The sequence below is a fragment of the Tamandua tetradactyla genome, chromosome 13 (genome assembly GCF_023851605.1).
Source record: "Tamandua tetradactyla isolate mTamTet1 chromosome 13, mTamTet1.pri, whole genome shotgun sequence".
Lineage (NCBI taxonomy): Eukaryota > Metazoa > Chordata > Mammalia > Pilosa > Myrmecophagidae > Tamandua > Tamandua tetradactyla.
Genome location: NC_135339.1, coordinates 66,622,032 through 66,648,159, shown reverse-complemented (window position 1 = coordinate 66,648,159; position 26,128 = coordinate 66,622,032).

The window sequence follows — 26,128 nt, the reverse complement described above, 5'->3', positions numbered from 1 at the left end:
GTCCTCCCTCAATTTATCGATTTCATTTTTGAAGAGGTTTTCCATTTCTGTTCGTATATTCAGCATTAGTTGTCTCAGCTCTTGTGTCTCATTTGAGCTATTGGTTTGTTCCTTTGACTGAACCATATTCTCAATCTTTTGGGCGTGGACAGTTATCTTCTGCTGCTGGCGTCTGGGCATTTATTCAGATTTCTCTTGGTGTTGGACCCAGCAAGGTTGTAATATTTTTCTGTGAAATGTCTGGGTTCTGTTTTTCTTATCCTGCCCAGTAGGTGGCGCTCGTGGCACCCGTTTGTCTGCGGGTCCCACCAGTAAAAGGTGCTGTGGGACCTTAAACTTTGGAAAACTCTCGCCGTCCTGGGGGTTCGCTAGCCGAAACGGCTTGAGCCGGCCCGGGGTCCGAACGCAGGGAGGGTTGCTGGTCGCCGCAGCCAGGGAAAGAGCCCGTCCGAATTTCCTAGTCGGCCCTGGGCAACAAGCGTGGCGGGAGGGCGCCAGCGGCAGCGGCCCGCCCGATAGAGTGCACGTTCCCCGGGAGTCACGGGTTTGGAAGGGGCCTCCCCCACCTGTCACCGTTCTCCGCGGCCTGGGGGTTTCCGATCCAATTCTCTCAGTTGGTCCGGGGGCTGCGCGTGGTGTGGGCGTCAGCCGTCTTTGTTTCAGGGGACCGCCTCTCCAATTCTCCCAGCCGGCCCGGGAAGGGGGAAGGGAGTAACTCCGGCCGCTTGCCACCCCGCCCGGTAAGGCCCGCGCGCCTCGGCGATCTCACCCGAGCTGCTTCTCTCAGCCAGCCAGCCGTTCCAGGATGGGGTACGCTGTCTTTTTTATCTCTGTTGTGGCTTTGGGCGCTTTCTGTATCGTTTCTACTCCCCTAGTAGGTGTCCTGGAGAAGAAACTAAGATCCGCGCGTCTTACTAAGCCGCCATCTTCCAGGAAGTCCCATGTAAAACATTTTTAAACAAAAACCAGGAGCACACTAGGTGTGCTGTTTTGTAACCTACTTTCTCCCCTTGGCAATTGTCATGAAACTTCCCATGATTATTAATTTTCAACAACATGGTTTTCAATGGTTACAAAGTGTTTCTTAAGATGCTGTCCTTTTACCTCCAGAGCCCATTACTTCCTTCATTAGCAGGTTGAGAGCGAGTAAAGGGAAGTTTCCAACTGCTTCCTCTCCCATCAGGGAGCTGGCACTGGGTCCAAGGCATTGCTAGCACATTCAAACCTCAAGACGCCAGATTCCTAGAATCCATTGATTTGAGGTCCCTGAACAAACCGAGTTAATGAAAGAGAGTGCCCCCACCCCAGGCTCACTCATGGCACCCATATCTATGCAATCGTGTCCCCGTGCCGTGGAATCAAACCAAGCCCAGTTGGCAGCTTTACTTGTCACCAGTAATTACACCTTGGTAAGCTACACCCCGTGCTCTGGGGAAGAATTCCCCAGGGGGTGATCATCAAGCCCCCCTCGCCAATCCACTCCTACACCCGGCTGTTTGGAGAATGTTTTCCTTTCTCTGTCACTGGTGAGCTTCACTGGACTTTGATATTTTCAAAGTTCAGGTGGCCCCAGACCCTCTAAGCAGCACTCCTGCTGAATTGATTTTCAGACTGTGCCACTTTAAACATGATTCAAGAAAAATTACCAGAGCCTCTACTCCATCTGTCTCTGGAAATGGTCTTTGCGCTCAGATCATTTGCCAGCGACACTCCATCTCCACAATTACCTTGGCTATTTTATCTTTATCTGTCTGGAACACTGAAGAGGAAGCAGCAGATAATGCTGTTATTAAAGTGACTTGTTCAGCTTAAATACTTTTGTACCTCCAGAGCGTGAAATACCCCACCGATGCACTGGTTTTTCCTGTGTGGCCAGCTCCTGTGCTCTTTAGGTTTTAACCATGATGAAGAGGGGCTGCCAATGAAGTGGCTTGATCACAGCAGGGCTGCATCTTCCTTAGGAGTCCAGGGATGGGACTGAATCCCTGGGGGGGCATAACTAGAACAGCCTCCTCATGTGCCTCCTGACCCTAGAGGGCCCCATGGTGAAGGAGGGTGTGGTGACAACCCTCTAGTACTAGTGTGGCTTCTCTGTCATTGGGATTATTCTGCAATGGATAAAGCTGCTTTATGCCTGAAAGGTTGAGAGGGAAGAGCAAGGATCAGAAGGTTAGGATGGTAGCCTACCTGGTCCCTCTACAGATGTATCTTTTTATGCACTTACTAGGTACACAGGCGACAGATACCCTGGGGAAGAAAGAGACTATAGCGTGCCTACTACCTTATGGGAGATAAAATATAATGATACCATTAACAGAACCATGCAGGACATGCTGGGTTAATAATAACTACATTTAATTAGCTCTTACTACATGCCAGACATCCTGCTGATCATTTCATCACATTTGCTTATTTACTCCTTGCAGCTAACCTATGAGGTGGTACATGATGAGCCTCCTATTTCAGATGAGGCTACTGAGCTACACTGAGAATAAACAACTGGCCCAACATCATATAAGCTGTATAGACACACAGAGTTTCTGTTTTGTAAGCAAGGTGCCCAGTGCTACTTCCAAAGTGGGGCAATTATCAGATGCAAGACAGGGAGCCCAGACTCACTTTCTAATAAAGCTAATCCATTGGCCCTTTCAAGTGGCAGTGCCAGAAATCCATAAAGAGGACACATGGCAGCACCGGTGGTGGGAACACAGTTCTGAATCAGCCCTGGTACTTCTCTGGAGACATAGTTCTACCACGCTGGAGACTTGGACTTTCAAGTATTCTTTTCTCCTCTCCCTCAAGACAAAGCCTTTCTTTTTCTTCCCTTCAATGTTTTTTTAACTTAAAAAAGAGATTCCATTCTTTCCTTTCAAGGAAATTACACCAAAATTAGCAGGAATACCAGTCACATACACCAAGGGGAAGTCCTAAAAATCAGGCCAAGAGGAGCCTAAATCAGTCATTCCCCAAGAAGTCATACAAATTCAAGGTAAGGAAGGGGGTAAGGACCTGTGTAGGGCATTAGAACCAAAGGGAGTCAGGGAAGAGACAGGAAACAACGCATGGGGTCTGAGTTCATTTGGGTCTTCCCAGAAGCAGACTCTGTGATAAGAATCAAATGCAAGTGGTTTATTTGGGAGGTGATTCCAAGAAGCAGCAGCAGAAAAGTTAGCAAACTGAGAGAAGGAAGGGACAGAAACTACTAAAGGGTCCATTTAGGGCCATTTGCTCAAATCCACTGGGAAAGTCTAGGCGACTATGTAGAATATAACTCAGAATTCTCCCCACCACCTCCCACTCCCCTCCCAGGGTTTAGGGAACTGGGGTATTTACTCATCAACTCCCTGACAGTAAACAATTGAGGCTGGATTATTGAGGGGGCTTCCAGGGAAGATGGCAGAGTAGGGAGCTATAGAACCAACTCCTCTTATAGCAACAGCTAGTGTATAGGTAGAAACTATCTGAATCAATGGCTCTTGGGCTTTGGAGGCCAAGGGAGCACTGTACTGCACCCAGGAAAGGGAGAGACAGGGAGACTGAGAAGCTGCAGCAAAAACCATGAATTGCCTCCATGGTAGTAGCCTGTGCCCATCCCCCACCTTCAAGGCTTGATCACTTATGGTCCATGGCTAGTGGCCACATGGAGAGGGGCATGAAGACCTTCTTCCCTGGCAACAGTGGAGTGCTGAGTTGAGTGCTGAGCATGGCTTCTGATCAGCAAGTTTGAACTGCTTGGGTTCTGGCTCTGAATCATGGTTCTAACCTGCCAAGAGCAGGAATCCCTGCAGCCATTGTTACAATGCACCAACGTGACCCCATGGAGGTTGAAAAAATGCACTCCTTCTGTAGGGCTGCAGGGAAAGATTTTCAGAAGAGCACCATCTTAGGGCAGGGGGAAGACAGAAAATAAAAAGGCTTTTTAGCATATTTCCTGACCTTCTCTCCAGGGTCCTTTCAAATTGTTCTACACCCTCATCATGTTCCCTGGCCCCTTTTTGATCAGTTAAACATGGGCAATACTAAAGATCTTGAATAAGTTGAATCAAGTGTCAAGGAAGAACCTTAATGCAAAGCCAAGCAACAATAAGACCTTAGGCAAGAGAGAGTAACTGATCATAGGAATAAACACATCAAGATAATCAGATGTCTAGATATCAGCAAAAAAATTACAAGCCATACTAAGACACAGGAAGATATGGCCCAGTTAAAGCAACAGATTAAAAAGTTGGAGGAGACACAGAATTTGGAATAACTAATCAAAGATGTTTAAACAAATTTCTTAAATCAAGGACATTAAGGAAAATATAAAATATGGCTAAAGAGATCAAGGATATTAAGAAGACACCAAGTGATAAAGAAGAATTTGAAAGCATGCAAAGAAAAATTACAGCACTTATGGGAATGAAAGGCACATTAGATGATATACAAAATACACCAGAGAAATATAACAGGAGATATGAACAGGCAGAAGAAAGAATCAGGACATCTGAAATCTTACAGACGGAAGAACAGATAGAGAAAAGAATGGAAAAACCTGAGCAGAGTCTTAGGGAACTGAATGACAGCACAAAATGCACAAATAAATGTGTCATGGGTGTCTTAGAAGGAGAAGAGAAGGGGAAAGGGGCAGAAAGAATATTTGAGGAAATAATGGTTGAATAATCCCCAACTCTCTTACAAAAGACATAAATGTGTCAGAGAAATGCAACATACTTCAAACAGAATAAATCTGAATAGACCTACTCTAAAACATATACAAATGAAAATGTCAAATGCCAAAGATAAAGAGAGAATTCTGAAAGCAGCAAAAGAAAAGTGATTCATCACATACAAGGGACGCTTATTAAGACTAAGAACTAATTTCTCATCAGAAACCTTGAAGATGAGAAGGCAGTGATATATTTAAAATATTAAAAGATATAAACTGCCAGCCAAGAGTTTTTTTTTTCACTTTTTTTAATTGCAAAATATGACATATATGCAAAAAAGCAATAAGTTTCCAAGTACATTTTAACAAGTAGTTATAGAACAAATTTTAAAGTTTGGTGTGGGTTACCAAATGAGCTCCCCAATTTTTCATTTTTTCTTCTAGCTGCTCCAAGATACTGGAGACCAACAGAAATACCAATATAGTGATTCACTAGTCATACTCATTTGTTAAATCCTATCTTCTCTGTTATACTCCTCCTCTTTAAATAATATATATACATAAAAGCAATAAATTTCAAAGTACCTCACAACAATTAGTTACAGAACAGATTTCAGAGTTTTGTATGGGTTACAATTCCACAATTTTAGGATTTTAATTCTAGCTGCTCTAAGGTACTGGAGATAAAAAGAAATATCAGTATAATGATTCAGCACTCATACTCATTTGTTGAACCCAACCTTCTCTGTATAACTCCACTACCATCACCTTTGATCTTTCTCCCACTCTTTAGGGGTATTTGGGCTATGCCCATTCTAGCTTTTTCATGTTGGAAGGGGCTGTTGATAACATGGAATAGGGGGATGAATATAGTTGATGTTCTAGGACTGGTCCCTCTGCATTTCAGGACTTATCTGGTCCAGGGACCCAACTGGAGGCTGTAGATTTAGGAAAGTTACCCTAGTATATGGAACCTTTGTAGAATCTTATATAATGTCCTAGGTATTCTTTAGGATTGGGTGGAATGGTTTTGGTTGGGATTTGGCAAGTCATGATAGGTAGCAACGTCTAACTGAAGCATGTGTGAGAATGGCCTCCAAAGTAGCCTCTTGACCCTATTTGAACTCTCGCAGCCATTGATACCTTATTTGTCACTTCTTTTCCCCTTATTGGTCGGGATGGCATTGTTAATTCCACAGTGCCAGGGCCAAACTCATTCCTGGGGGGTCATCTCCCATGCTGCCAAGGAGACTTTCATTCCTAGATGTCACGTCCCATGTAGGGGGAGGGCAGTGGTTTCACTTGTGGAGTTGGGATTAGAGAGAGTGAGGCCACATCTGAGCAACAAAAGCGATCCTCCAGAGGTGACTCTCAGGCACAGCCAAGCATTCTTTATCCGGCAAAACTACCCTTCAAAAATGAGGGAGAGTTTAAAATATTCACAGATAAACAAAAACCGAGAGAGCTGGTGAACAAGAGACCTGCTCTACAAGAAATACTAAAGGGAGTGCTATAGGCAGATGGGAAAAAACGGGAGACGGAAGGTTTGGAGTAGAGTGTAGAAATGAAGATTACCAAAAAGGAGAGACAAAAATAAGGATAAAATGGTTGAAGTACTGTCTTTACAGTAATAACACTGAATGTTAATAGATTAAACTCCCCAATCAAAAGATACAAATTGGCAGAATGGATTTAAAAAATGATCCATCTATATGCTGTCTGCAGGAGACTCACCCTAGACCCAAGGACACAAATAGGTTGAACGTGAAAGACTGAATAAAGGTATTCCATGCAAACAGTAACCAAAAAGAACCAGGGGAACCATAATAATTTCAGACAAAATAGACTTTAAATGTAAAGCTGTTATACAAGACAAAGAAGGACACTATATATTAATAAAAGGGGCAATTCACCAAGAAGAAGTAAAGTCATAAACATCTGGGCAACTAATCAGGGTGCCCCAAAATACATGAGGCAAACTGTGGCAAAACTGAAGGGAGAAATAGACATCTCTATAATAATAGCTGGAGACTTCATTACATGCACTTGTCAATACAAGACAGAAGATTAATAAGGAAACAGAGAACTTGAATAATATGATAAATGAACCCGACTTAACAGACATATACCAAACATTGCACCCTACCACAGCAGGACACACATTGCTTACAAGTGCTCATGGATCACTCTCCAGGATAGAACATATGTTGGGTCAAAAAAACAGGTCTAAATAAATTTAAAAGACTGAAATTACACAAAGCATTTCCTATGATCATAATGGAATGACACTGGAAATAAGTAACAGGCAGAGAACTGGAAATTTTACAATTATATAGAGGTTAAACACACTGAAACAATCTGTGGGTCAAAAAGAAATTGCAAGAGAAAATAGTAAATATCTTGAGATGAACGAAAACAAGAACACAACGTATCAAAACTTATGGATGCAGTGAAGGCAGTGTTGAGAGGGAAATTTATAGTCTGAACACCTACATTAAAAAAGAAGAGCTAAAATCAAAGACCAAACTGCACACCTGGAGGAACTAGGAAAAGAACAGCAAACTAATCCCAAAGCAAACAGAAGGAAGAAGTAACAAAGAATCTCGAAACCCCCAGCCCTGTCTTTCTGAGTATCATCTTGTCAGCTGCCAGGCTGCAGCCCAAGAGCTGACAATCCTTCTATACCCCTGAAGGCTTTAACTGTGTTATACTCTTCACCTCCCAATGACTGGTTGCTCTGGTTCTTACATTGTCAGTGCCTACCATATGCCTCCAGCACAAACAATCAGGGCTTCTTTCTGTGAGCCCCTGAGACTGCCAGACTGTCCTCTGGCTGCTGGAGCTCCCTTGGTCTGAACATGTGGGATAGGCCCAGATGCTCCCATGGGAGCAGCCTCAATTATTTTTTTCTAAAGTTTTATTCACATACCTTACAACCCATCCAAAGTGTACAATCAATGACTCTCAGTATAATCACAGAGCTATGCGTTCACCACCATAATCAATTTGAGAACATTTCATTGCTCCAAAAAGAAAAACCCCTTACCCCTTGTACCCCCATCATCGATACTTAACATTGTTTTGGTACCTTTGTTACAACCGATGAAAGAATATTAAAATATTACTGTTAACTGTAGTCCACAGTTTGCATTAAATGTATTTTTACCCATATACCACCCTCTCAGTAACACCTTGTAATAGTGATATACATTTGTTCTAGTTCGTGGAAGAAGAGCAGCCCCCATGGGCAAGTCACTCAGGCCCACTATCCCTCATTCCCTACTCTGGGAATGAGCTGGTAGGCCACCCTAGAGATGAATCCCAGGTAATGGAATGGCTTCTTCAAGTATTTGGTCCCTTCCCTTTCCTTCTAGCTTGTCTCCCTATCCAGTTTCTGCTTAACAGGACTCCCTACCCATTTGTTCCCTGGATAAGGGCAGGGTGGTTTAGCCAAGAATATAGCTCCTCTCTCTTCAGCCCAGACCCACAGCCTGACCCTGTGACAGTGGCCCCAGACCTATTGCTTGGCAAATAATTATGGCCAGGTTGAGAAGTGCTGAAACCCACTTGGGGATCTGAAACCTATAATTTCACACTTGGAAAAACTCAGGACTTTAAACAGACGTGCTGTTTTAATTTTCTCAGTCCCATTCTCCTTTAATCTCAGATCACAGTGGATGGGGTGGGGGTGGGAAGGCAGATACACTCTCTTTGATTTGTAGACTGAGTTCTTTAAAGAGCCAACTTGTTCTTTTTTAAATTTATTTTATTCTTTTTGCTTGGGGTAGATGCCAGGGACCCGAAATGTGAATTTGGTACCTTGGTCAGATGATTCAGTTGCCAAGTTACTATTGGGAATATCTGCTACCACTTCATCTTTCCTGCTAATCCAAAAGTCAAATAAGTCCATAGAGGGGATTTTTTTTACTCTAGGATTTCAGACTCCCTAAGGGCTAATTTCTCTGAAAGCTGCATTAAACTAATAGCACCATAAAAGGCCCATTGTGAGATGTAATTGGTTTGCAGGACTTTCCTATAAAAATAATAAAAAGTCTGCCAAAGGCAGTTTCCAAAGGTCAATTATCTTTGTGTTGCTTGAGTTGAGTGGAGGTCAGTCCCAGAATTCCATTTTATAGGCATATTCATCAGAACCGGGCCTGCCCTATCCATCTGACCCCATCAGCTATCAGGGAAGTCACAGGTTCCACCCTTAAGCTAATTGCCAAAAGGGAGCTTCTTTTCCCAGGAAGACACTGGTCCATCACCACAGTGAACGCAGAGTGGAAAGCTGAAATTTTCAAGGCAGAATGAAAGAAAGAAAAGCATCATCATGAACACATAAACACAAAAGATATAACTGAGTCAGGCAAACAGGTTATATGCCAGGCAGTCTGCTTAGTGACTGAGTGGGTTAGACAGGGTCCCTGTGCCCAAGGAGGTGAAGAAGGACATTGGTCACAACTCTTGGTATGTTACCCAAACCAATTTAAACTAACTTAAGCAAAATGAAAATTTAGCTGGTTAACATAACTGGGAGTTTTAAGGATGGTTGGGTCCAAAGACTCAAAATTATGTCGGCTGAGCCCTCATTCATCCTCATTCTCTTTCTCTCCCTCTCTCTCTCTCTCCCTTCCTCCCTCCCTTCCCATCTCAATCATCTCCATCTCCATCATGTCAAGACATCTCTACACGGCTGGTCTCTGCTCTCAGACCAGCTCTCTGCCACTTAGTAAGCAAGAAGGCAACAGTCTGCTTTGTCACCCAACTTCCTCACTGAGCTACTTCAATGTATAAAAAGTATTTTCTCCTAGTGCTCATATATCAATCCCAGGAAGAAACTCTGGTTATCCCTGCTTGGATCACATGCCCAACCCTATATGAATCATGTGTCCAAGGGGTTCCAAGAATACAATTTTCCCAATCTGGAAGACATGCCCATCCCTGTGGCTAGGACGTTTGGGGAGAAAGAGTATACGCCATGTATGACAATTAACCAGAATGGGAGAGAGTGAGCTTCTCCAAGTCTCTAGTTAGCAGACAAGAATGACATCTCCACCCAAAGAAAGTTAAGCAACTTCCAACTTTCACTGGCTTTACCTTTAGATTTTGCTTTTTTCAAATATACCATTCATATATCCATCTCTCCTTCCTTCCATCCATCTATCCATCCTTTTATTTTTAAAAAAATGGTTTTACAGGGACAAGTTCTTCCACTTCTTACCCCTTCTCAAAATCAAATCTGACAATTCTTCTTAAAGGACCCTATGTTTCTAAAAGAAACAAAGTATCCTCAAGCCCTAGAGTCTCCAAGTCTCAATAAAGATGCACAGAAGGATATACATGAGAATATTAACAATAGTCATCTCTCAGTGCTGTTTTGTTCCTTCTTTTTCTTTATCACAAATCATGTTTCTAATACTTGTGCAATAGAAATGTATTGCTTGTGCAATTTCAAAAAGGAAAAAATAATGCTAAAATCACCTAAATCTCATAACTCTGATTCTATATGCATCAAGCAAACTTTGGGGACTTAAATTTGTTTCCTGAGTCAACTTTCTACCAAGGATGAAAATGGGCTGATCATCCAGAACACTCATTTAGCTATGTTTTTCACTAAAAATAATACTTATCCTTGCTGGTCTTCCAAGTCTTTTCTGGTCTTGGATACAGAAACCCCCTGAAGGTTGTCACATACAACCAAGAGTTGTGACCAATGTTCATCTGCTCACAAAATTCCAGAACAACAGCTGGCCTTTTCACTTCCCAACTTAATGGTAGCATCTTCAAGACCCTGGAAGTTAAAAGCATTGGTCTTCTCACAATAGCCCTGCAGTGACTGGCCACAGTTGTAGCGTCCCCAAAGTAGTTACTCACTAACAGCTAAGTAAAAGCCAGCGCCCTCTCTATCCTCTACTTGAGGGGGTAGTTTCTTTTTTTTTCTTGTCACATACTTTTTTTTTTTAACTTTTTTTATTCATTAAAAAAATTTATTAACAAACAAAACATTTAGAAATCATTCCATTCTACATATATAATCAGTAATTCTTAATATCATCACATAGTTGCATATTCATCATTTCTTAGTACATTTGCATCGATTTAGAAAAAGAAATAAAAAGACAACAGAAAAAGAAATAAAATGATAATAGAGAAAAAAAACTATATGTACCATACCCCTTACCCCTCACTTTCATTTACCACTATTTCAAACTGAATTTATTTTAACATTTGTTCCCCCTATTATTTATTTTTATTCCATATGTTCTACTCTTCTGTTGATATAGTAGCTAAAAGGAGCATCAGACATAAGGTTTTCACATTCACAGAGTCTCATTGTGAAAGCTATATCATTGTTCAATCATCATCAAGAAACATGGCTACTGGAACACAGCACTACATTTTCAGGCAATTCTTGAAGGGGTAGTTTCTTGATGCAACTAGTGACTGTTCATCCTGTGCATGAAGGGGATGTGCTATCCCTGGAAACAGTGGCAGAGATGTTCCAGCTGGCATTGGAGGCTCCATAAAGAGTTACTTCCATGTCAGGAATAAAAGTAGAAACCATCAGACTCATGAAATAGCTTATTCTTAGATCTCCATATTTCAAATAGGATCAAAGTGCTTGGTTGTAGAACAGCATATTTTCATGGAGTCCTTTGTCTCAGTTATCATGAAACACATATATGTCAGTCAAAGTATTTTAAATTTTTATACCCAGACTAGTCTTAGAAGAAGTTAGGATTGCTGACCAAACAGGAATTCACTTATTAAAGTCTGTTGTTTCTTCTTAGATGTGAGACTATTAAATGACTGAACATCATCAGGCTGCATTGATGATATTCATGTGGACTCTGAATCTAGTTCCCAAGAAAAGGAGTTATTGATCAGTAATAAACTAACATTTACTGTTCACCTCCTATAATTTTATATGCATTATTTCAATATCTTCCTTACAATAACCCTACAAATTTTCAAAATGGGAATTTAATCATTGGAAGAACCAGAGTTTGACCCCACGTCTGTCTTGACTCTATCCCACACTTTCTATGATGCCATGTGCCTTTTACAACATCCTAACTACTCCTGCTCATTGCAATAGGATATATTTGTACAAGGCCTGTGTGCCCCATTTTCTGCATCTACTACAAATTAATATGCAGGCAATGGAAACTGATGCCAAGGAAGAAAAACTCAAATGGAAAAGGGAAATACAAGGTAAAGTTAACACTGCACAAGTTAAATCAATTTCACTCAAAGAAATAGAAATAGAAAGTAGCAACTGAGCAGTGGGTTCTGGACAGTCTTGGACATTTCTGGCTTAAATACAACCTCTCCAGAGGAAATTTGCTAAAGCGTCAGGTGGGCATAATTCTAAGATGTAACACCAAACATCAGCAGAGAAATAAACCCTGCGGTTATAAATCCCATAAGGAAATAGTAAAAATGTTTCTGGCTAGATAACAGTACAACACACCAATGTTCCAGAAAGACAAACATAAACTTAACTTGCTGCTTATTTTAGAGAAGAGGAGGCAGTGACAAATTCATTCTAGTTACTTTGCCAGGTCCTTCATATTAGTGCTTGGAAAGTTACAAGGCTTCAGGGTCTTTTCTCAGCTGTCACATTCTGGGAGGGGAGCTGGCCAAACTGGGTTTATTTCTTCTAATGCTCAGGCAAAGTACAAATCTTTCTTTAGAGGTTTATAGAAAATAAGACTGGCTTATTGAGAGTATGGCTTTTTTGTTGTTCTTTACAATAACAAAAGGATTTGGATACACGCTTGGGTTTATGAAGTATAAATCCTGTTTAAATCTATAGAAGTTAAGATGACATGTGATGGTTCTTTGGAGAAGAAAGCAGCACCTGTGTCAAACTGTACTGAGCAATGTTCTTTGTTATTGTGAGATATCGATAAATCTCCAGGTCTTCAACAAGGAGAGTCGAGAATAGGAAACTCGTTTCAAATCATAGCTCAGGTAGGCGTCCAAGTTGAAATAAGATGAAAGTCATTAAATTTTTTTTCTATTAAGCCGTCAAGCACAAGTGGAATACTTCTTTCCTTTCCTTATTTCGACCTGAAATCTGTTAACAAGAGCCAAGATTCTCATTTCACATCTCCAGAGAACTGTACAAAATTGTTCTTTTGCCTTTTTCCTTACCAAAAACAACAAGGTGTGAACAAAACTGTCACTTAACATGGTAATTAATACTGGGAAATATAATTAGATGCTAGAAGCATTCTTTCCTCATCTCAAACATCAGTGATACCATGGAGATTAATATGTATATCGCCATTGGGGTAATAAGAACTGCCTAAAGGATATGTGTGTATGTTCTCCCTGTCTTGTTTTGACCACACAATATACCAAAGTAATTTCTGAATGCTTTCTCAAGCTATATTCTTAGATAAAAGAGCTGCAAAGGCAAATGCTTTCTCAGACAAATCCTCACCTCTGTAAACATAAACAGCCTTATACCAAACCACTTAACTTTCTGTAATAGAACATCAATAAGGGTTAACATCAGTAAACCTGTCAAACGTTGACCTCGAAACCTAGGGCAAGGCTAGAATAATTTCTGATGGTGACAGACTCATGTATTAAACTACCTAACCCAAAACCTCATTGCATTAGTCTATATAATATTCCCAAACAAAAAAGATCAAAGCAGCATCTTTAAATAGCCTGTATTTAGATGAAGTTAAGCAGACTGGTTATACTATACCTGGCTTTCCTCTTAATTCAAGAAACCCCAGACAGCTCAATCAAAAAATCTAATCCAGGCATGCAGTGTGCCTAATGGTTAGCTTGCTCTCCTTTAATAAGTTCATTCCACCACCTCCCCTCAACCTTCTCTCTCGATCCAGAATGCAAACTCCTTGTGGTCCCATTGCCTTCTCTGCTGCCCAATTTTCTCCCTACATCTCTGTCCATTTCGTGCCATGCTTTGGAGCCTATATCGTTGATCACTTCACAGTATTTATTCCCATATTTATATAATATTGGAGACTTTAATGTGGTCTTCCCAGTATAATGTTATTAAGTACAATTACTTCTTTATGAGTAAAATTACATTCTATCAGGCTTACTAATTCTTCAGGAAAACAGAGCTGTGTAATATTAGAGTTGGAAGTGCTTTTTCCAATGTCCCAGCTCCAAGTTTTCTCTGAAGAACAAACCTTGTCTTTGATAGTTCTGATTCATTATCTTCTCTCTTCTGCTTAAACTCTTTACGTGTAAAGAAGGTAACCATAATTGAGGCAACCTGTTGCACCACCAAGCTACAAAAATCTGTAGAACATTTAGCCTTACTTTTGTCAGAAACTGCCTCTTACAACTCCAGTCTTTGATGTTAGCTCTCCTCTCAGAAGCGCCACATAATACTTCAACTTCTCTTCTCCCTTAGTGACCCCTAAACCAAGGGGAGAGAAATTTCAGCAGCAATGGTGAGCTCAGACTATGACAAAAGCCAGATGTCAAATGAGGTCGGCTATGCAGTGACTGTGGGGAACAAGAGAAGATCTCACCCAAGGGGTGTGGCAGTGACTTGGTACCACATGATTCTTGCCACACATAAATGAAGATCCTTGCTGCCAGATCAGTCTACTTTCATAAGAATTGTGAACTGGATTTACATGTGAAATTTCCCAGTTTTTGAAAGTTGACAACCAAGTCAGAAAATAATTTTAAGCACTATGTAAGTCAAAAGAGGCACATCTACAAACCAGATCCAAACCATAGAATGCAAGTTGGACTCTTCTCTAGAACCTTTTCTTCTCTGAACTAGAGGTGCTATGGTTTAGATGGTAGCAACAAACATTGTTTGGATTCTGATTTATTTTTATTGTAGTACACTCTGGCCTGCAGAGATGTGAATAAGGGATTTATTTGCATTTATCTGGACGTTTTACTTCTTAAAGCATTTCAACCAAACTTATTTGTCATAAAAAACTACCTATATGAATATAAGTTAGATGTTATATGTTATTTAGGTAACTAGCCAACATCATTAGTTATTTACCCATGCAGATTAAAAATTTCACTTAATCTGAGCTACCTTCTCTGAAACTGGGGATAAACATATTTTCCTTGGTGGAACTTAATCACTATCACCCCTACCCAGGTTGAGAGTGAACTAAAATTAGTTACTCACTTCCAAAGGCAAGCGTAGGGAAAGGGGAAAACAGTAATTTTTCAGGGAAGAAATCTGGCAAACCCTACTTAACCAAGAGAAGGTTAGCATCACTGGTGATATCATGTGGGTATAATTTACTCCTTGATATGATGTAATGAGAATACATGTCACCTCTGTGGTATTCTTCCCCTCCAAATTATAATCCAAATATACTCATCAGAAAAACATCAGGCAAAATTCATATTTAGGGACATTTGACAGAATAGTGTTTCAAGAAGGAGGAAGTTGTTAGCTAGTAAAGTGCTGCTGAGATGTCGTCTAAGATAAGGACAGGAGAGTTTCTTCTGGACTTGAGCATTTCCAGCGATGTGCTGGACATTGATACTATATTAGAGATAACTAAAAAGTGGGTGGGACCAATGTTAGATAGTGGATTCAAAAAGTTTTTCTGGAAAGGAAAGAAGAACATTAGAGATGAGGGCTGAAGAAGGATGTGGAATCTAGACAAACGGTTGTTATATTTTCTTTATTAAAGAAGTTGTGGGTTTACAGAACAACCATGCATAAAATACAGGATTCCCATACACCAATCCAGCACCAACAACTTGTATAAGTGTGGATCATGTTACAATTAATGCCAGCATGTGTTTATAATTGTACTATTAATTAAAGAGCATTTTTTAACTTACAGTTCCCTGTATTGTTTGATTTTTTTAATTTATTTTACATATACAATATGTATATTGTACCATATATACATTGTAACATTTCCTCTTTTAGTCATATTCAGATATGTATTTCAGTGCTGTTAATTGTGTTCACAATGTTGTGTTACCATGACCACCATCCATTACCAAAATGTTTCCATCATTCCAAATAGGAACCCTGTAAATTTTAAGCCTTAATTTACCATTTCCTAACCCACCCTGTCTCCTGGTAATCTATACTCTCAAGTCTGATTTTATATGTTTGCTTGTTCTAATTGTTTCAAAATCAGTGAGCTCAAACAATATTTGTCCTTTTGTGTCTGCCTTATTTCACTCAACATGATGTCTTCAAAGTCTATCCATGTTGTTGCATGTATCAAGACTTCATTCTTTTTTGTGGCTGAATAATATGCCATTGTATATATGTATGTATATATATATATATATATACATTGTATATATGTGTATATATATATATCATATTTTATTTATCTGTTCATCAGTTGATGGACACTTGGGTTGCTTCCTATTGGTAATTGTGAATCATACCACTATGAATTTCTGTGTCAATATCTGTTCAAGTCCCTGATTTCAATTCTTTGGGGTACATACCTTGGTGTGAGATTGCCAGGTCATATAATAGTTCTATACCTAGCTTTCTAAGAAGATGTCTGTGTCAGTTTGAAAGTATTATGTACCCTAGAAAAGCCATGTTTTTTTATTTTTTTATTAATTAATAGAAAAAAAGAAATTAACCCAACATCTAGAAATCATTCCATTCTACATATGCAATCAGTAATTCTTAACATCATCACATAGATGCATGATCATCGTTTCTTAGTACATTTGCATCGGTTTAGAAGAACTAGCAACACAACAGAAAAAGATATAGAATGTTAATATAGAGAAAAAAATAAAAGTAATAATAATAGTAAAAAAAAAAGACAAACAAACAACCAGACAGAAAAAAACAAAAACAAAAAACAAACAAAAAACAAAAACCTATAGCTCAGATGCAACTTCATTCAGTGTTTTAACATGATTACTTTACAATTAGGTATTATTGTGCTGTCCATTTTTGAGTTTTTGTATCTAGTCCTGTTGCACAGTCTGTATCCCTTCAGCTCCAATTACCCATTATCTTACCCTGTTTCTAACTCCTGCTGGTCTCTGTTACCAATGACATATTCCAAGTTTATTCTCGAATGTCAGTTCACATCAGTGGGACCATACAGTATTTGTCCTTTAGTTTTTGGCTAGACTCACTCAGCATAATGTTCTCTAGGTCCATCCATGTTATTACATGCTTCATAAGTTTATTCTGTCTTAAAGCTGCATAATATTCCATCGTATGTGTATACCACAGTTTGTTTAGCCACTCGTCTGTTCATGGACATTTTGGCTATTTCCATCTCTTTGCAATTGTAAATAACGCTGCTATAAACATTGGTGTGCAAATGTCCGTTTGTGTCTTTGCCCTTAAGTCCTTTGAGTAGATACCTAGCAATGGTATTGCTGGGTCGTATGGCAATTCTATATTCAGCTTTTTGAGGAACCGCCAAACTGCCTTCCACAGTGGTTGCACCATTTGACATTCCCACCAACAGTGGATAAGTGTGCCTCTTTCTCCGCATCCTCTCCAGCACTTGTCATTTTCTGTTTTGTTGATAATGGCCATTCTGGTGCGTGTGAGATGATATCTCATTGAGGTTTTGATTTGCATTTCTCTAATGGCCAGGGATATTGAGCATCTCTTCATGTGCCTTTTGGCCATTTGTATTTCCTCTTCTGATAAGTGTCTGTTCAAGTTTTTTTACCATTCTGTAATTGGGTTGGCTGTCTTTTTGTTGTTGAGTTGGACAATCTCTTTATAAATTCTGGATACTAGACCTTTATCTGATATGTCATTTCCAAATATTGTCTCGCATTGTGTAGGCTGTCTTTCTACTTTCTGGATGAAGTTCTTTGATGCACAAAAGTGTTTAATTTTGAGGAGCTCCCATTTATTTATTTCCTTCTTCAGTGTTCTTGCTTTAGGTTTAAGGTCCATAAAACCGCCTCCAATTGTAAGTTTCATAAGATATCTCCCTACATTTTCCTCTAACTGTTTTATGGTCTTAGACCTAATGTTTAGATCTTTGATCCATTTTGAGTTAACTTTTGTATAAGGTGTGAGATATGGGTCTTCTTTCATTCTTTTGCATATGTATATCCAGTTCTCTAGGCACCATTTATTGAAGAGACTGTTCTGTCCCAGGTGAGTTGGCTTGACTGCCTTATCAAAGATCAAATGTCCATAGATGAGAGGGTCTATATCTGAGCACTCTATTCGATTCCATTGGTCGATATATCTATCTTTATGCCAATACCATGCTGTTTTGACCACTGTGGCTTCATAATATGCCTTAAAGTCTGGCAGCGCAAGACCTCCAGCTTCGTTTTTTTTCCTCAAGATGTTTTTAGCAATTCGGGGCACGCTGCCCTTCCAGATAAATTTGCTTATTGGTTTTTCTATTTCTGAAAAAAAGTTGTTGGGATTTTGATTGGTAATGCACTGAATCTGTATATCAGTTTAGGTAGGATTGACATCTTAACCATATTTAGTCTTCCAATCCATGAACACGGTATGCCCTTCCATCTATTTAGGTCGTCTGTGATTTCTTTTAACAGTTTTTTGTAGTTTTCTTTGTATAGGTTTTTTGTCTCTTTGGTTAAATTTATTTCTAGGTATTTTATTCTTTTAGTTGCGATTGTAAATGGGATTCGTTTCTTGATTTCCCCCTCAGCTTGTTCATTACTAGTGTATAGAAAAGCTACAGATTTTTGAATGTTGATCTTGTAGCCTGCTACTTTGCTGTACTCATTTATTAGCTCTAGTAATTTTGTTGTGGATTTTTCTGGGTTTTCTACATATAGTATCATATCGTCTGCAAACAGTGATAGTTTTACTTCTTCCTTTCCAATTTTGATGCCTTGTATTTCTTTTTCTTGTCTAATTGCTCTGGCTAGAACCTCCAACACAATGTTGAATAATAGTGGTGATAGTGGACATCCTTGTCTTGTTCCTGATCTTAGGGGGAAAGTTTTCAATTTTTCCCCATTGAGGATGATATTAGCTGTGGGTTTTTCATATATTCCCTCTATCATTTTAAGGAAGTTCCCTTGTATTCCTATCTTTTGAAGTGTTTTCAACAGGAAAGGATGTTGAATCTTGTCAAATGCCTTCTCTGCATCAATTGAGATGATCATGTGATTTTTCTGCTTTGATTTGTTGATATGGTGTATTACATTAATTGATTTTCTTATGTTCAACCATCCTTGCATACCTGGGATGAATCCTACTTGGTCATGATGTATAATTCTTTTAATGTGTTGTTGGATACGACTTGCTAGAATTTTATTGAGGATTTTTGCATCTATATTCATTAGAGAGATTGGTCTGTAGTTTTCTTTTTTTTGTAATATCTTTGCCTGGTTTTGGTATGAGGGTGATGTTGGCTTCATAGAATGAATTAGGTAGTTTTCCCTCCACTTCAATTTTTTTGAAGAGTTTGAGGAGAATTGGTACTAATTCTTTCTGGAACGCTTGGTAGAATTCACATGTGAAGCCATCTGGTCCTGGACTTTTCTTTTTAGGGAGCTTTTGAATGACTAATTCAATCTCTTTACTTGTGATTGGTTTGTTGAGGTCATCTATTTCTTCTTGAGTCAAAGTTGGTTGTTCATGTCTTTCCAGGAACCCGTCCATTTCCTCTAAATTGTTGTAGTTATTAGCGTAAAGTTGTTCATAGTATCCTGTTATTACCTCCTTTATTTCTGTGAGGTCAGTAGTTATGTCTCCTCTTCCATTTCTGATCTTATTTATTTGCATCCTCTCTCTTCTTCTTTTTGTCAATCTTGCTAAGGGCCCATCAATCTTATTGATTTTCTCATAGAACCAACTTCTGGTCTTATTGATTTTCTCTATTGTTTTCATGTTTTCAATTTCATTTATTTCTGCTCTAATCTTTGTTATTTCTTTCCTTTTGCTTGCTTTGGGATTAGTTTGCTGTTCTTTCTCCAGTTCTTCCAAGTGGACAGTTAATTCCTGAATTTTTGCCTTTTCTTCTTTTCTGATATAGGCATTTAGAGCAATAAATTTCCCTCTTAGCACTGCCTTTGCTGCGTCCCATAAGTTTTGATATGTTGTGTTCTCATTTTCATTCGCCTCGAGGAATTTACTAATTTCTCTTGCAATTTCTTCTTTGACCTATTCGTTGTTTAAGAGTGTGTTGTTGAGCCTCCACGTATTTGTGAATTTTCTGGCACTCGGCCTATTATTGATTTCCAACTTCATTCCTTTATGATCCGAGAAAGTGTTATGTATGATTTCAATCTTTTTAAATTTGTTAAGACTTGCTTTGTGACCCAACATATGTTCTATCTTTGAGAATGATCCATGAGCACTTGAGAAAAAGGTGTATCCTGCTGTTGTGGGATGTAATGTCCTATAAATGTCTGTTAAGTCTAGCTCATTTATAGTAATATTCAGATTCTCTATTTCTTTATTGATCCTCTGTCTAGATGTTCTGTCCATTGATGAGAGTGGTGAATTGAAGTCTCCAACTATTATGGTATATGTGTCTATTTCTCTTTTCACGTATTTTGGGGCATTCTGGTTCAGTGCGTAAATATTTATGATTGTTATGTCTTCTTGTTTAATTGTTCCTTTTATTAGTATATAGTGTCCTTCTTTGTCTCTTTTAACTATTTTACATTTGAAGTCTAATTTGTTGGATATTAGTATAGCTACTCCTGCTCTTTTCTGGTTGTTATTTGTATGAAATATCTTTTCCCAACCTTTCACTTTCAACCTATGCTTATCTTTGGGTCTAAGATGTGTTTCCTGTAGACAGCATATAGAAGGATCCTGTTTTTTAATCCATTCTGCCAGTCTATGTCTTTTGATTGGGGAATTCAGTCCATTAACATTTAGTGTTATTACTGTTTGGATAATATTTTCCTCTAACATTTTGCCTTTTGTATTATATATATCATATCTGACTTTCCTTCTTTCTACACTCTTCTCCATGTCTCACTCTTCTGTCTTTTTCTATCTGACTCTAATGCTCCCTTTAGTATTTCTTGCAGAGCTGGTCTCTTGGTCACAGATTCTCTCAGTGACTTTTTGTCTGAGAATGTTTTAATTTCTCCCTCATTTTTGAAGGACAATTTTGCTGGATATAGGAGTCTTGGTTGGCAGTTTTTCTCTTTTAGTAATTTAAATATATCATCCCACTGTCTTCTAGCCTCCATGGTTTCTGCTGAGAAATCTACACATAGTCTTATTGGGTTTCCCTTGTATGTGATGGATTGTTTTTCTCTTGCTGCTTTCAAGATCCTCTCTTTCTCTTTGACCTCTGACATTCTAACTAGTAAGTGTCTTGGGGAATGCCTATTTGGGTCTAATCTCTTTGTGGTGCGCTGCACTGCTTGGATCTGTAATTTTAGGTCTTTCATAAGAGTTGGGAAATTTTCAGTGATAATTTCTTCCATTAGTTTTTCTCCTCCTTTTCCCTTCTCTTCTCCTTCTGGGACACCCACAACACGTATATTTGTGTGGTTCATATTGTCCTTGAGTTCCCTGATACCCTGTTCAAATTTTTCCATTCTTTTCCTGATAGTTTCTGTTTCTTTTTGGAATTCAGATGTTCCATCCTCCAAATCACTAATTCTATCTTCTGTCTCTTTAAATCTATCATTGTAGCTATCCATTGTTTTTTCCATCTTTTCTACCTTATCCTTCACTTCCATAAGCTCTGTGATTTGTTTTTTCAGTTTTTCTATTTCTTCTTTTTGATCAGCCCATGTCTTCTTCATGTCCTCCCTCAATTTATCGATTTCGTTTTTGAAGAGGTTTTCCATTTCTTTTCGTATATTCAGCATTAGTTGTCTCAGCTCCCGTATCTCATTTGAACCATTGGTTTATTCCTTTGACTGGGCCATATTTTCAATTTTCTGAGCATGATCCGTTATCTTCTGCTGGCGTCTGGGCATTTAGTCAGATTTCCCTGGGTGTTGGACCCAACAGGTTGAAAGATTTTTCTGTGAAATCTCTGGGTTCTGTTTTTCTGACCTGCCCAGTAGGTGGCGCTCGTGGCACAAGTTTGTCTGCAGGTCCCACCAGTAAAAGGTGCTGTGGGTCCTTTAACTTTGGAAAACTCTCGCCGTGGGGGAGGTTCGCCAGCTGAAGCGGCTTGGAAGAGTGCCAGCCGGCCCGGGTGTCCGAACACGGGGAGGGTTGCCAGCCGCCGCAACACGGGAGAGCGCCCGTCCAATTTCCTAGTCGGCCTGGGGCGCCGAGCGTGGTGGGAGGGCGCCAGCCGCCACAGCCTGGGAGAATGCACCATTCCCAGCCAGACCAGGGAGTCACGTGTTTGGATGGGACCCCCCGGTCACCGTTCTCCGCGGTCTGGGGATTTCCGATCCAATTCTCTCAGTTGGTCTGAAAAAGCCATGTTTTAATCCTGAGCCAATCTTGTGGGCACAGCTGTTTCTTTTAATCCTGATTCAATAATGTAGGCTGGAATCTTTTGCTTAGAGTATCTCCATGGAGATGTGACTCACCTAATTGTGGATATTAACTTCTGATTAGATGGAGATATGACTCCACCTCTTCCAAGTGGGTCTTGATTAGTTTACTGGAATCCTTTAAAAAAGGAAACATTTTGGAGAAATGTCAGAAATGACAAAAGCCTCAGAACTGACAGAAAGGGTAGATATAGATGCTTGGAGAACAGTTGCTTCAGAGAACAGAGACACAGATGTTTGGAGATGCTTGGAGCCCAGAAGACATCACCAAGAGATGTTAAACAAGCCAGAACCTGAAGAGAGCCAAGTGGAGCCAAGAGATGAATGCCAGCCCCAGAAGAACAAAGTGAGGAATCCCTATAGGAACAGAAAGCAATGGAGCCCAAGACCAAGGGACCAGCAGATTCCAGCCACGTTGACTTCCCAGCTCACAGAGGTGTTTCTGACCCATTGGTCTTCCTTGAGTGAACGTAACCTCTTGTTGGTGCCTTTATTTGGACATTTTTACTTTCTTAGAACTGTAAACTTGTAACTTATTAAATTCCCCCTTTTAAAAGCCATTCCAGTTCTGTTATATTGCATTCCGGCAGTTTGCAAACCAGTGCAATGCCAAACTCTTCCACAGCGGCTGCACCATTTTACATTGCCTTCAGCAATGAACGAGTGTTCCTATTTCTCCACATTCTCTTTTTTTCATTTAATAGTAGCCATTCTAATGGGTATGAAATGGTTTCTCATTGTGATTTTGATTTAGAATTTCCCTGATGGCAATGATGTTGAGCATCTTTTCATGTGCTTTCTGGCCATTTGTGTATCTTCTTTCTAGAGATGTCAGTTCATGTCTTTGGCCCATAGTTCATGTCTTTGGCCCATTTTTTTTGTCTTTTTGTTAAGTTGAAAGCTTTCTTTATATATTCTGGATATTAAACCCTTATTGGATATGTGGTTTCCAAACATTTTTTCCCATTGTATAGGCTGTTGTTTTACTTTCTGATAAAGTCCTCTGAAATACAAATGTTTTTATTTTGATGAAGTCCTATTTCTCTATTTCTTCCTTTGTTGCTTATGCTTTGTGTTTAAGTCTAAAAAACCATTGTCCAACACAAGTTCCTGAAGATGTGTCCCAGTGTTTTCTTCTAGGATCGTTCTAGCTCTTATATTATGGTCTTTGATCCATTTTGAGTTGATTTTTGTATGGTGTGAGGTAGGGATCCTTCTTCCCTCTTTTTGCAAATGGTGATTCAGTTTTCCCAGCACTATTTGTTGAAGAGACTATTCTTTTCCAATAGAGTGGTCTTTGCCACCTTATTAAAAATGTATTGGCCAAAATGTGAGGGTTGATTTCTGAGCTCTCAATTCTATCCCATTAGCTATATGTCTGTCTTTGTACCAGTATCATGTTGCTTTGATTACTGTGGCTTTGTAATAAGTTTTAAGATCAGGAAGTGTGAATTCATTCCAACTTCATTCTTCTTTTTCAAGATGGCTTTAGCTGTTTGTGGCCCTTTACCCTTCCATGTAAATTTGATGGCTGGCTTTTCCATTTCTGAAAAGAAGGTTATTGGACTTTTGACTGGGATTGCATTGAATCTATAAATTGCTTTGAGTAATATTCTAGTTTTCAAGCTGCCAGAATGTAACATACCAGAAACAGAATGGATTTTAAAAAGGAGAATTTATTAAGATGTAAGTTTACAATTCTACAACTGTCAAAATGTCCAAATTAAAACAAGGCTTTAGAAATGTCCAATCTAAGGCATCCAGGGAAGATACTTTCACTCAAGAAGGCCAATGATGTTCAGGATTTCTCTCTCAACTGGAAAGGCACATGGTGAACAGAGTGACATCTGCTAGCTTTCTCTTCAGGTTTCTTGTTTTATGAAGCTTCCTCAGGGGCATTTTCCTTCTTCATCTCCAAAGGCCTCTGGCTGCATGGACTCTAATGTTATCGTGGCTCTATAGCTCTTTCCAAAATGTTTCCTCATTTAAAGGATTCCAGTAAACCAATCAAAACCCACCCAGTATGGGCAGAGTCACATATCTGTGGAGATAATCTAATCAAATTTCCAACCTACAGTGCTGAATAGGGATTAAAAGAAATGGCTGCCTCCACAAGATGGATCAGGGTTAAAACACAGCTTTTCTAGGGTACATAATCCTTTCAAACCATCACAAGTAGTATTGACATCTTAATGATATTTACTCTTCCAATCCATGAATACAGAAAATTCTTCCATTTACTTAGGTCTTTGATTTATTTTAGCAATGTTTTCTAGTTTTCTGTATACAAGTTGATTACATTTTTACTTAGATTTATTCCTAAATATTTGATTCTTTTAGTTGCTAATGTGAACGGAATTTTCTTGATTTCTTCTTCTGGTGGTTCATTGTTTGCATATAGAAGCACTACTGATTTTAAGGTGTTGATTTTTAATCCTTCCACTTTGCTGAATTCATTTATCAGTTCTAGGAGCTTTGTTATGGATTTTTCATTATTTTCAGTATATAGAATCATATCACCTGCAAATAAGGAAAGTTTTACTTCTTTCTTTCCAATTAGGATGCCTTTTACATCTTTTTCTTGCCTAAATGCTCTGGCTAGAACTTCCAGTACCACATTGAATAACAATAGTGACGGTGGGCATACTTGTTTTTTTCCTCATCTTAGAAGGAAAACTTTCAGTTTTTGAAAGTAGGATGTTAGATGTGGATATTAAGTAAGATTATAGGATGTTTGGTGTGGGCTTTTCATATATGCCCCTTTTAATTTTTTTTTTTTTTAATTTAAGAAAACGAACAACACACTTAGAACCACCAAAAATGGATATCTTGGTTAGTTTTACCATAGACATACCTAAATAAAGTATCCATAATCATTGTAAAACCTGTGTCTGTGCAGTAAGTTTCATAAGCCAATTTAAAATTAAGGCAACAAGGAAAAAGTCTACAAATTCAGATAGCAAAGTTCTTAAGTTCTAAATATTAATTCATTATATTTATATAATAAATATATAGTATTATTATAATACATGCCCTTTATCATGTAGAGGAAGTTTTCTTCTACTGCTGCTGCTCTAAGAGTTTTTTTTCCCCAAGAAACAGTGCTGTGTTTTGTCAAATGCCTTTTCTACATCAGTTTTGGTGTATTACATTAATTGACTTTCTTGTGTTGAACCAACCTTGCATACCAGGAATAAATCCCACCTGATTGTGATAGATAATTCTTTTTAATATGGTGTTGAATTCAGTTTGCTTGTATTTTGTTGATGATTTTTACATCTATATTCATAAAAGATTTTGGTCTGTAGTTTTCTTTTCTTATGGTATTTCTATCTGGTTTTGTATAAGGGTGATGTTGACCTCATAGAATGAGTGAGTGAGTGTTCTAGTTTGCTAGCTGCTTGAATTCCAGAAATGGAATGGCTTTTAAGATCTGGAATTTAATAAGTTGCAAGTTTACAATTCTAAGGCCATGAACATGTCCCAATTAAAACAAATCTATAAAAATGTCCAAATTAAGGCACTGTTCTAGTTTGCTAGCTGCTGGAATGCAACACACCAGAGACGGATTGGCTTTTAATAAAAGGGGATTTATTTTGTTGGTTCTTCAGAGGAAAGGCAGCTAACTTTCCACTGAGGCTCTTTTCTTATGTGGAAAGCACAGGATGGTCTCTGCTGGTCTTCTCTCCAGGCCCCTGGGTTCCAACAACTTTCCCTGGGGTGACTTCTCCAAAGGCCTGGGCTGAGCTGCAAGTGCTGAGATGAGGAATGCCGAGCTGCTTACAGTGCTACGTTGCAATCTCTCATTTAAGCACCAGCCAATTAAGTCAAACATCACTCATTGCAGCAGACACGCCTCCTAGCTGACTGCAGATGTAATTGGCAACAGATGAGGTTCACATACCATTAGCTTGTGTCCGCAGCAACAGAACTAGGTATGCTCACCTGGCCAAGTTGACAACTGAATCTAACTAACACAGGCACTAACAAGAGATTACCTTCACTGAAGAAAGGCCAATGAAGTTCAGAGTTTCTCTCTCAACAGGAAAGGTACATGTTGACATCTGC